The following is a 13,026-nucleotide window of genomic DNA, read 5'->3' as shown; positions in this document are numbered from 1 at the left end:
TCATACACAGTGTCTTTGACCTGACCAGGGAAGTAGGAGGAAGACTGGGGTGTGATCCTCTATTCAGCATTCTTCTTAGGTGGTGCAAGGTTCTTAAGAGACAGGAACTGTTGCGACAATAACCGCAGGCAATGAGTCAAAGGATGACAGCAAGCTGCTGTTCCATAAAGGTGCATTTCCTTGGGCAGAACACAACTCTTGCTACTAAGGCAAAGGGCCAGCCTGGTTGATAAAATCTTATTTAGCCTTTCTTTTACAGTCGCTTAGAAAATAGTGGCATTCAACAAGACTTTTATCCTTCCTATATTCAAAGGTAACACACTTGTCTCAAGGACCCCGCATTAGAATAAACTTTAGAGATAGCCAAATGCATTGAAAACACCTCTGTGTATGTAAAAGAATTGGGAGGTGAGGGCAGTAAAGATGGTAATGATACAGAAAATGCAAATGAGGTGTGTGGGGTAAAGAAAGTTTTACACAAACCCAAGGTTGAGAATTATGGGAAGATGAAACTTCAAGTCGCTACCAAAGTAAAGTCATGTTGTGATGTTGGTACCTCTAAGACCAGGCTCGGCCAGTAAACATTTCCAATTACGCTGCCACAGTTTGAGGTGCACGCAATGACAGGCGAATTTACACCCCCGAGCCTGGTCTGGGAGGTAGGAACATCACTCAAACGAATGTGGACTGCAGGCTTTGAAAACAGAGAAACCGAATTGCAGGATGACAGGTCTTGTGCATTTAATCTTCAACGAAAGCAGATCTGGAGGCCCTAGTTAGGGTCTGACATAATGTTGCAGAAGACAGAGCCCAACATGGGTCATATTGCGGTTGGAGGACTATGAATCCCAGAAGTCCTGAGATGACGTCAGCAACAGCAGCTATGAAACAGGACGAATCGCGGACTTGTTTTCTTTCTACGTCTGTCCGCTTCGTGCCGCCCCGTGAGCAAGGAGCAGAAGGAGCTCCGAAACGCGTTGGGGCTTAACGAAATATTCAGCGCTGTGTCTCGTTGTGCCTAAATAAAGGACCTAACCATGGGGGCTGAGTTCACCTGTCATTGCGTGCACCTCAAACTGTGGCAGCGCAATTGAAAATATTTACCGTCCGAGCCTGGTCGAGGAGGTAGCAACATCATTCAAACGAATGTGGACTGCAGGCTTCGAAAACAGAGAAAACGAATTGCAGGATGACAGGTCTTGTGCATTTAATCTTCAACGAAAGCAGATCTGGAGGCCCTAGTTAGGTTCTGACATAATGTTGCAGAAGGCAGAGCCCAACATGGGTCATATTGCGGTTGAAGGACTACGAACCCCAGAAGTCCTGAGATGACGTCAGCAACAGCAGCTATGAAACAGGACGAATTGGGGATTTGTTTTCTTTCTACGTCTGTCCGCTTCATGCCGCCCCGTGAGCAAGGAGCAGAAGGAGCTCCGAAAAGCGTTGCGGCTTAATGAAATATTCAGCGCTGTGTCTCGTTGTGCCTAAATAAAGGACCTAACCCTGGGGGCTGAGTTCGCCTGTCATTGCGCGCACCTCAAACTGTGGCAGCGTAATTGAAAATATTTACCGGACGAGCCTGGTCGGGGAGGTAACAACATCACTCAAACGTATGTGGACTGCATGCTTCGAAAACAGAGAAACCGAATTGCAGGATGACAGGTCTTGTGCATTTAATCTTCAACGAAAGCAGATCTGGAGGCCCTAGTTAGGGTCTGACATAATGTTGCAGAAGGCAGAGCCCAACATGGGTCATATTGTGGTTGAAAGACTACGAATCCCAGAAGTCCTGAGATGATGTCAGCAACAGCAGCTATGAAACAGGACGAATCAGGGACTTTTTTTCTCTCTACGTCTGTCCGCTTCGTGCCGCCCCGTGAGCAAGGAGCAGAAGGAGCTCCGAAACGCGTTGGGGCTTAATGAAATATTCAGCGCTGTGTCTCGTTGTGCCTAAATAAAGGACCTAACCCTGGGAGCTGAGTTCGCCTGTCATTGCGTGCACCTCAAACTGTGGCAGCGTAATTGAAAATATTTACCGTCCGAGCCTGGTCGGGGAGGTAGCAACATCATTCAAACGAATGTGGACTGCAGGCTTCGAAAACAGAGAAACCGAATTGCAGGATGACAGGTCTTGTGCATTTAATCTTCAACGAAAGCAGATCTGGAGGCCCTAGTTAGGGTCTGACATAATGTTGCTGAAGGCAGAGCCCAACATGGGTCATATTGCAGTTGAAGGACTACGAATCCCAGAAGTCCTGAGATGACGTCAGCAACAGCAGCTATGAAACAGGACGAATCGGGGACTTCTTTTCTTTCTACGTCTGTCCGCTTCGTGCCGCCCCGTGAGCAAGGAGCAGAAGGAGCTCTGAAACGCGTTGGGGCTTAATGAAATATTCAGCGCTGTGTCTCGTTGTGCCTAAATAAAGGACCTAACCCTGGGGGCTGAGTTTGCCTGTCATTGCGTGCACCTCAAACTGTGGCAGCGTAATTAAAAATATTTACCGGCCGAGCCTGGTCGGGGAGGTAACAATATCACTCAAAGAATGTGGACTGCAGGCTTCGAAAACAGAGAAACCGAATTGCAGGATGACAGGTTTTGTGCATTTAATCTTCAACGAAAGCAGATCTGGAGGCCCTAGTTAGGGTCTGACATAATGTTGCAGAAGGCAGAGCCCAACATGGGTCATATTGCGTTTGGAGGAATACGAATCCCAGAAGTCCTGAGATAACGTCAGCAATAGCAGCTATGAAACAGGACGAATCGGGGACTTGTCTTTCTACGTCTGTCCGCTGCGTGCCGCCCCGTGAGCAAGGAGCAGAAGAAGCTCTGAAACACATTGGGGCCTAATGAAATATTCAGCGCTGTGTCTCGTTGTGCCTAAATAAAGGACTTAACCCTGGGGGCTGAGTTCGCCTGTCATTGCGTGCACCTCAAACTGCGGCAGCGTAATTAAAAATATTTACCGGCCGAGCCTGGTCGGGGAGGTAACAATATCACTCAAAGAATGTAGACTGCAGGCTTCGAAAACAGAGAAACCGAATTGCAGGATGACAGGTTTTGTGCATTTAATCTTCAACGAAAGCAGATCTGGAGGCCCTAGTTAGGGTCTGACGTAATGTTGCAGAAGGCAGAGACCATCATGGGTCATATTGCGGTTGGAGGACTATGAATCCCAGAAGTCCTGAGATGACGTCAGCAATAGCAGCTATGAAACAGGACAAATCGGGGACTTGTTTTCTTTCTACGTCTGTCCGCTGCGTGTTGCCCTGTGAGCAAGGAGCAGAAGGAGATCCGAAACGCGTTGGGGCTCCATGAAATATTCAGCGCTGTGTCTTGTTGTGCCTAAATAAAGGACTTAACCCTGGGGGCTGAGTTTGCCTGTCATTGCGTGCACCTCACACTGGCAGCGTAATTGAATATATATATATATATATATATATATATATATATATATATATTCACTGAAAAAACCATAGGTTATAGACCATATATAGTTAGGAATTAGCATTTAAAAAACCTTATTTTACTCACACAAAACCATTGAAATTCCATATATAGTTAGTTGTACTAACTATATATCGCGCACCCGCAATCCACTGCTGATCATGTCACATATTACATCATTCATGACATGGTCAGTGACATCACTGATGACATCACTGATGACATCTCAAATGACATCACTGATGACATCACTGATGACATCTCATTTGACATTACTGATCACATCACTGATGATATCATTCATGTGATAATACGATGAACCTCTTCAGACTCCAATATAACCTTAGATACACTCAGTGTAAACAGACACTCACAGACTGTCACTCATCCATGGAGTTACTTACACACCTAGTCAGTCATGCAAAGAATCAATCACACCTCCATTTTCACAACTAAACAGTTATACACACCTTACTTATTCAAACATATACTAAAACATATTTACTCACTTATACAATCCTGGATACAAGTTCACAATGATCCATACAGCCACTCACACATTCACTGGCTCTTATGCACAGTTATTTATATATGTCAACTCTCACATGTACTGTATTTTACATATGTACTTACTTTGACATGTAGCACTGAGATATCTATTCACTCACCAATACAGTCATGCACACAGTCAACCACCCATACAGCTGTTTCCACATGCACTTTTGAACCCATACATCTATGCACAGAGTCACACACCTCCCAGCCACCCACACACACACTCAGTGTCCCATACAAATGCTTGGGCAACCAATCAATAACCCATATAGTTACTCATATAGCTACTGATCAACACATGCAGCATTTTACAGAAGAACAGACATAATGATGCACAAATTAAGACAGTTTAGTCACTAACCCATGCACTCAGTGAGACACATTTAACCACTCACTCATACAGTCAGTCATGCACCTACTAAATTCTTCATCCAGACACTTATACATCCACTCATTCTTAAATATGTAAGACATATTTTAACTTTACAGAAAAACACAGTCACTGGATGTTGTCATCAGTGATGTCATCAGTGATGTCATTTGAGATGTCATCAGTGATGTCATCAGTGATGTCATTTGAGATGTCATCAGTGATGTCATCAGTGATGTCACTGACCATGTCATGAATGATGTAATATGTGACATGATCAGCAGTGGATTGCGGGTGCGCGATATATAGTTAGTACAACTAACTATATATGGAATTTCAATGGTTTTGTGTGAGTAAAATAAGGTTTTTTAAATGCTAATTCCTAACTATATATGGTCTATAACCTATGGTTTTTTCAGTGAATTTCATTGGTTTTTTAAAAGCTAATATCTACAGCTGTAAAATGTATTCTTCTTTAAATCCAAAAATATATTTTATATGTTTATTAATAAATTTTTTTAAATATTTTTTTTGTTTCGCTCCCGGTCCGCTAACCGGGAAGCTTCCCGTTAGCTCAATTCGATTCCGCGATCCGGTCCGCGAACCGGTAACAAATCAACATAGTGACGGTATCGCGTTGCCGCGTAATGCGTCTTATGACGTACTGCGTTAGCGCACCCGGAAGTGCCCCGGGGCGCGGACCGAGGCGCGAAACGCAACTCCCCGGAAGCGATCCCCGGCGCGAAAGCGCGACGTATCGCGTTGCCGCGAAATGCGTCTTGTGACGTATCGCGTTAGCGCACCCGGAAGTGTCCCGGGGCGCGGACCGCGGCGCGAAGGGGAGCGACCCGGAAGCTAACCGGGGAGCGTTCCGCAGCGCGTAACATGAGCGTGAGAGGTCATGTGACTTGTTAATAAAACTTTTCATTGGTTCATTTCACTTTTAGTTCCATAATTATGGAAGGCTAGGTCATGTGACCTAAAAATAACACTTTTCATTGGTTGAGAAGTATTGTTTTTTCCAAATGATGAAAACCACTCCTTCTTTCCTCACTCTGACTTTCATTATTGTGAGAGGAAGACCTATTTTGCTTCTTGGAAGACCTATTTTGATTGTATGAAAATGGCTTCACTGATTGCTTCAGCTGGTGCACCCCCACCACCACCTCCACCTCCTCATGGGAAGAGAGGACCACCTCCCCAGGTGGTTACCAACACTGAGGAGGAAGATGAAGAGATGGATGAGGAGGGAGAACAACCACAATTCCTGGAAGAGTTGCCCCGGGTTTCAAGAAAGAAACCCAGTTTCATCTGGCAGTTTTTTTCCATCCCTCGTGGCCAAAAAAAGGTCAATGCCAGGTACGCAACATGCCTCATATGCAAGGAACAATTGTCCAGAGGGACGGACAAAAAATACAGCTATGGTAATCATACCATGCATAGGCACATGACGAGGAAACATCCCCTAAATTACAGCCGGGCGGAATTAAGGGATATGATGGACAATCCTCGACCAACTCCTGTGGCGAGACCAACAACATCGGTTTCTTTATCACCAGAGGAGGCACGGGAAACTGTGCCAAATATCCAACCAAATCTTGGGCATATGATACAATTATGTATGCACTGTCGTGCATTAATAGCTTGTGGCAACATGAGCATCAATGCACTGAACCTGGCGTATGAACACCATGATTGCCCTAACCGCCCCCAGTAATTTTTTTTTGCTCCTGTTGAGCCCTTTTCAACGCCTGTTTTTTGTTGTTTCCCCCCCCACAAAAAAAACAAAAAAAATATAAAATCGTTCAAAAAATACAAAAAAAACAAAAAATGTTCAAAAAATAAAAAAAAATATAAAACAACAAAAATATTAAAAAAAAAGTTCTTTTCAGAACTACCTTCCCTTTCCCAAAAAATTGCTACAATGTTTAGCACTCTGGCAAGCTCTATTTCTTTTGGTTCGCTCCCGGGTTAGCTTCCCGGTACGCGGACCGGGAGCTAACCAAAAAAAAAATTTTTTTTTTAAAAATGTTTTTTTTTTGCACATATAAACCTCCTCAGCCACCCTCAGAAAACCTAGGGGGTCAAGATAACTCTACCGTGCCCCCTTCTACCCATTCCGAACATTATTTGCCCTCCATCTTGTATCTTAATTCGACCAAAACACAAAATGGTGGACTCCCGGAACGCTTAAGGTCCGCGAACCGAGGCGCTCAACGGTTCGCGTACCGTGTCGCTCCCTGGGAAGATAAAGGAAATAAAAAATAATCAAAAAATCCAACAATCAATTAACATACAGCATTTGAAAAGACTATCATTCATTTTTCATTGTAGTACGCTCCCCAGAACGCTTCCCGGTTCGCGGACCGGGCGCTAACCACGAAAAAAAACAAAAAAAACATTTTTTTTTTTTGCCCCGCGGGGCCCCTTTAAAACCTCCACATTAAACCTAGGGGGTCAGCGAGGATCTACTATGCCCCCTTATAGTTATTTCCCCCTTTGTTTTGGCCTCCTCTTGTCTCTCGATCCTACCGAGAGACAAGATGGCGGCCGCTCCGGACTGTTTAGAATGTTGACAGACACCGGAGAGCCAATCAGCTTCGCTACGCGAAGTTCCGGTACGCTTAAGGTCCGCGAACCGGGGCGCTGCCCGGTCCGCGCTTACAGATATATATCTTTTTTTGAACGTTAATTTCTCAAAATCCACTGCAGCACATATATTGAGACCTACAAAAGGCACATCGGGCTACCAGTCCCTACAATTTAGCCAAGTTTCGTGCAAATCCATTCAGCCGTTCGGGCTAAAAGTGAGGCTAACCGCCCTATGGAAAACTCAATGTTAAAAACACGTTTTGGGACCCCCCTTTTTTCTCGGCCCCCCCTGGACGAACCCCCCCCAAATTTTCAGGGGCTGCTCAGAAACAAAATGTTCCATTTTCCAGAAAATTTCAGCCAATTCCGTCCACAAACGCCAAAGTTATTAGACATAGAATTTTCAAAAATCCCATAGGGAAAAAATCCTAACTATATATACCTACTGGCGACCGCCAGTAGGTAATATATATATATATATATATTCACTGAAAAAACCATAGGTTTCAGCCACGTTATAGTTAGGAATTAGCATTTAAAAAACCTTAGAAATTCACTGAAAAAAACATAGGTTTCACACATGTTATAGTTAGCTGGACATTTCACTCATACAAAACCATTGAAATTCCCCCGTTCTAGTTAGTTCAGCTAACTATAACTCGCGCGCCCGCAATGCACTGCTGATGACGTCACATATTACATCACTCATGACATGGCAGACCTCCCCTCAGCGTAATATAACCTTTGATACACACATTCAAAAATAGAAACTAAAATTTCCAAAAAAATGGAGATACCAATACCAGTTACAACAACCTATTCAGTAATTCTACCATCTACATACACATCCACTCATTCACCAACAATTCTATATAGTCACTCATACATGTACTCACTCATCATATGTACTCATACACCTATACATCTTGTTACACACCGGCACTCATCCATAGAGTTACTCACACACATACTCACACATGCAAATAAAATCAAACATCCATTTATTTGCACACACCACTACACTTACTTTTACAAAAACGTACACATACTTACTCTCTCAATCACTTATAGAAACACATACTAATTTATACAGGAACTCTTCCAATCTCTCACTCTCACATATAATCACTAATATACATCAATACTCACATATACTAGATTAAAACATATGTAGTTACTCATAAAGATACTATTGAGACAGTCATTCACTCACTAACACACCCATACGCACACTCATCCACCCATACAGTCCTGCACACATGCTGTCTTTAAAATACATACAAACAGTGAGTCACTCATTCATGCATCTATGCACTTAGTTTTATCCCCCACCGAACCATACAGACACTAATACTGATACTCAAAAAACCAATAACCCATATAGACACTCATGTAGCTACTCACCAACCCATGCAGCCACTTATATACAGAGTGAGACACTGATACAGATATTTACATATTTAAACATTACTCGCTAATACATGTATTCACTAAGATACACTTAATAAGTCAGTTATGCAATCCTTTTTACCAAAAAAAACATCCATTTAGACATTTATTTACACATTTATTCTTCCATCGACCTTTAGATATACATACATAAAAAAATATATATTTTTCAGAAAGACACACATTCACTGGATGTCATCATTGATGTCATTTGAGATTTCATCAGTAATTTCATGAGTGATGACACTGACAATGTCATGAGTGATGTAATATGTGATGTCATCAGCAGTGCATTGCGGGGAATATATAACTGAATCTATAACTGCTTCACTTTTACTACAATAAATACATTAGTAGATAGTGCTCAAACCTTTATTATTTTCCAACAATACATTTATTCTCATAACATCTCATAATTTATCAGACATTCCAATACAACTTCATCAGCTATGTAATTCAGATCAATTTCCTTGCCAGCAGGTTCTGATTTAATGTGTTCTAAAATTTCAACATAATTTAAAACATCAACGAAATCTGCATCAAAGCTTTTGTCTTCAAAATCACAATTGATGTCTGCAACACTAATTTCCCCTTATTCACTCTCATTACCTGTGACAGATACGATTAGTTCTTCAATTATACTCAAAATATTATCCAAAATATCCTGAGTATGAGGCTGTTCTTTTTCTATAATTTTTCCTTTATGTTCTTTCTCCTTGTATAAAAATATTAACAGTTTATTGTATCACTTTTCGTAATATATAATACAAAACTACAGTTTTCACCTATTTTGGCCTACAAAAAATACTATATAAATACAATTATCTAATAAAATTACATTAGTACAGTTGTACTCCTTTGCAAAATTATACAACTATAAATACTTATAAGGATATCCTGTTCTTAGCTTTTTTTAATTTTTGAAAGCAATCACTCCTTATGACAATAGGAAAAGACTCAGGCTGGTATAGTAAAATACACTACTAAATTTTTTTGAATATGTCTATTCACCTTACCCTTTCCAAAATAGTACATGTGTTTTACTATAATGGAAAAGATAGTATTCATTGTCGTGAACAACACTGTGTGTCTGTGTATATCTAGACATCATTATCACACTACTTTTTGAATACTTCATGTGTTTACTCTATCTCTATTCTTCATCTATAACTTAGTCTAACCCTACTAATTACCTACCCCTTCCAATTTCGAACTAGCCTCTCCTCTAGTATTTATCTGGAACCTTGTAGCTTACGGTTCCTTATTTTTCTCACTGCTTTTAACCTATAATTACGTAACATTCATTAACCTAGGCCTCTCACTTTATTGTCTAATTTTTATGTTATAAATTTCCTTGTGTTCTTCTACCAACTTTTCTTTATGCAGTTTCTTGTTATCTATTCTGTCAATCCTTCAATATCTTGTGTTTTTCATTAATGTTCCTTCTTAATTCAAAAGTCTTTCTTCTATTCCTAACTCAATGTGTTCTTTTCCCTTAAGACCTTGCTTATCACGAATGTTATCGATTCTTCTTTTAAGTTAGAGAAAATACATCGACTGAATACATTCAATATTGTCTATAATGTCAGGTAAGTTTACTTACTCACTAACTTGTCAAACAAGGATCTTTAACTCTCACAGAAATATTTCCACTTTCTCTTCAGGAATGTCTAAGGAGCAATTCAAACCGGGTCTGAACTCCGCAACGTCCTCGATGTTAGTGAGCGCACGCCTCACCAAGGATTCCCCACAACTTTGTGGTAAATGACTAGATCGCTACCACGTCTTTCAGCCGCGGCCCTTGAAGGGAGTTGCGGTGGGACACGCAGGGCGGGCGGGGAAGGGGCAGGGTGGGGGGTGATAAACAACGGAATCTGGTTGATTGCAGGTAAATAAACAATTACATTAATAAAACTAATTTCGGGCCATATTATCAACAAAACGCGATATCAACAAAAGACGACACATTATCCCTGCTTTTATCAGCAGGAAAGTGCCAATAAAGCGGCGATAATCCTTCTCATTTTGTTGATAATATGACCCAGAACGCATGCTAATGGCTTCGTGGTGACGATCATGCGTGGTTAGGGGGTCGTACATGCATGTTTAGGCTCTATTTTTTTTTTTAAATCGCAACGTACGCGTACAGAAATATGTACAATTACGAGCAGGAGCTGCATGCTAATTGTCTGTCAATACTCCAAACCAGGAAGTGTTGCAAGCCATCTTATTTGTCACGGCAGCCGAGTCACAAGGAAACAGTAAAACAAAGTTGACAAATTAGGAAAGGGAGCACAATAGAAACATTCTCAACCTATAGTGTTGCTCAGGGGGTGGTACATTTATTGTACGTGTACCAACCATGTATGGATGACGTACAGCTGTAATGTTGAAAGTCGGCGTACATAACCAAGAAAACTTTAAAAAATGTAGATATTTATGAAGTGTATTTGTTTATGTGTTGTGTGGCTCTAAAAAGAGCTGTTGTGTTTATTGCAAGATTTTAGTACCTACAAGTAAGTACCAATGCAGAGTCTTAAGTTTATGAGGAACACTCTGTTCCCCTCATCTGTAAAATGTACACCATCTCTCCTATAGATGCCATGCATATTGAAACACAGATTATTGTTGTAAATGGACCCCATTCGGTAGTTACGGAGAAAGGCAGAAACAGATTTATTCACAAGTTTCCTAGCTTTTTCAAACTGTGGACAATATTGGTTGGACCGCTTCCATCTCTGCCTTTGGCATATATTAGAATATACAAAGACAGTTTTCGGGAACAGTGTCATCAATTGGGCAAATATGTCCTTCATGAGCGTTTCCAGATCTACCCCAGTCAAAGTGCCTAGGTCATTGCCACCACAGTGCACAATTATGAGGTCAGGGTGTTGGAGATGCATAAAGGATTTCACCAATGGCATCAATTGGTGCACCTTTAATCCTCTCTGTCCAATCCATTTAATGTCTACATTTGGTAAACCTAGGTCCTTGTGAATTCTTTTCCGTTCTGCGTACTTTTGACTCCAGAAAATATAGCTGTGTCCCACAATCCACACTGTAAGCATTTTGAAGAGAGGTCTGGATGCACTCTGATGGCGTCTGTAAATGAAATGCTAGTTTCAAAAGTAAGATTTTTCTAAAATGGTGGACAACATGTAGTTTTGAAAAAGAAAAGACATGATTGGTTGTTTGACAACATTTTCCAGAAAACTAGGTTCCATGTTCCTCTTATTTAAAAGCCATATTTTTATTGGTTAAGAAAAAGTGATAGAAAAGAACGTTACATAAGATAAGCTGGTATATTCTCCAGTCAAGCACACTTGCTGTTTGAATTTGCAACAATGTATGATGAACTTTTCACCTGTGTGCTGAGTTAGGTGTTCCCTGAAGTGTTTCTATATTAACTGGCAGATTGTGGAACTGGGGAAGGGTTGAAAGTTCTATTAGTTCGAAAGCTTTGGAATGTTAAACCACTCGAAATGTGTGTTTTCTTTTGAATTAATGTGAACACGATTATAATTGGTTATTTCTATGTATGTATGTGTAAAATGAGATGGAAAATGTTCCATTTGACGGTTGTGCTGCAAACACTGAACTCCGGAGATTTTGTAGAAGAATATCCACTGTGTCATGCCGGTAAAAGCGGCGATAATGTATCGCCCTTTACTGATAATATATGGCACTAACGGGCATATTAATTAGAACCAGTGTTAAAATAATCGACGTTTTATGGACAGTAAACTGGGGACGTGCTGTGTGGACACTTACTGTTTTACTGCTTGCCCTGCTGTGGGAGAGTCTCTTTGCCTCTGTACTCTGCTCTGCATCTTCAAGGGAGCCTGCCGCTCATCGCCGGTGGTCGGGGGCCGCCATTTTCCACCACTCAGGCCACCGCTGCACCAGGGGTGACTACAAACCCCAGAAGTCTCAGCGGCGCTACGTTCATTGGCTCGGCGCTAGGTGGCGCATAAAATCCACCTAAGCCCCACGCAGCACGGGACGAGCTGTGTGGATACTTACAGTTTTACTGCTTGCCCTGCTGTGGGGGAGTCTCTTTGCCTCTGTACTCTGCTCTGCATCCTCAAGGGAGCCTGCCGCTCATCGCCGGTGGTCGGGGGCCGCCATTTTCCACCACTCACGCCGCCGCTGCACCAGGGGTGACTACAAACCCCAGAAGACTCAGCGGCGCTATGTTCATTGGCTCGGCGCTAGGTGGCGCATAAAATCCACCTAAGCCCCACGCAGCACGGGACGAGCTGTGTGGATACTTACTGTTTTACTGCTTGCCCTGCTGTGGGGGAGTCTCTTTGCCTCAGTACTCTGCTCTGCATCCTCCAGGGAGCCTGCTGCTCATCACCGGTGGTCGGGCCGCCATTTTACGCCACTCACGCCGCCGCCAGGGGTGACAACAAACCCCAGAAGTCTCAGCGGCGCTTCGTGCTTTGGTTCGGCGCATGGAGGAGCATAAAATCCACCTAAGCCCCACGCAGCGCGGGACGTGTGCGAGCCAAGGGCGGGCCCGTCAGTGCTCGTCAAAGCCCGGATAAAGCTGGGCTGGGCCACACTTCTTGGACTCTGCACCCGGGACTCCAAGTAAGAGACTTGAACTTGT

Source organism: Lissotriton helveticus, chromosome 2_2 (genome assembly GCF_964261635.1).
Source record: "Lissotriton helveticus chromosome 2_2, aLisHel1.1, whole genome shotgun sequence".
Lineage (NCBI taxonomy): Eukaryota > Metazoa > Chordata > Amphibia > Caudata > Salamandridae > Lissotriton > Lissotriton helveticus.
This window is presented reverse-complemented; position numbering follows the sequence as displayed.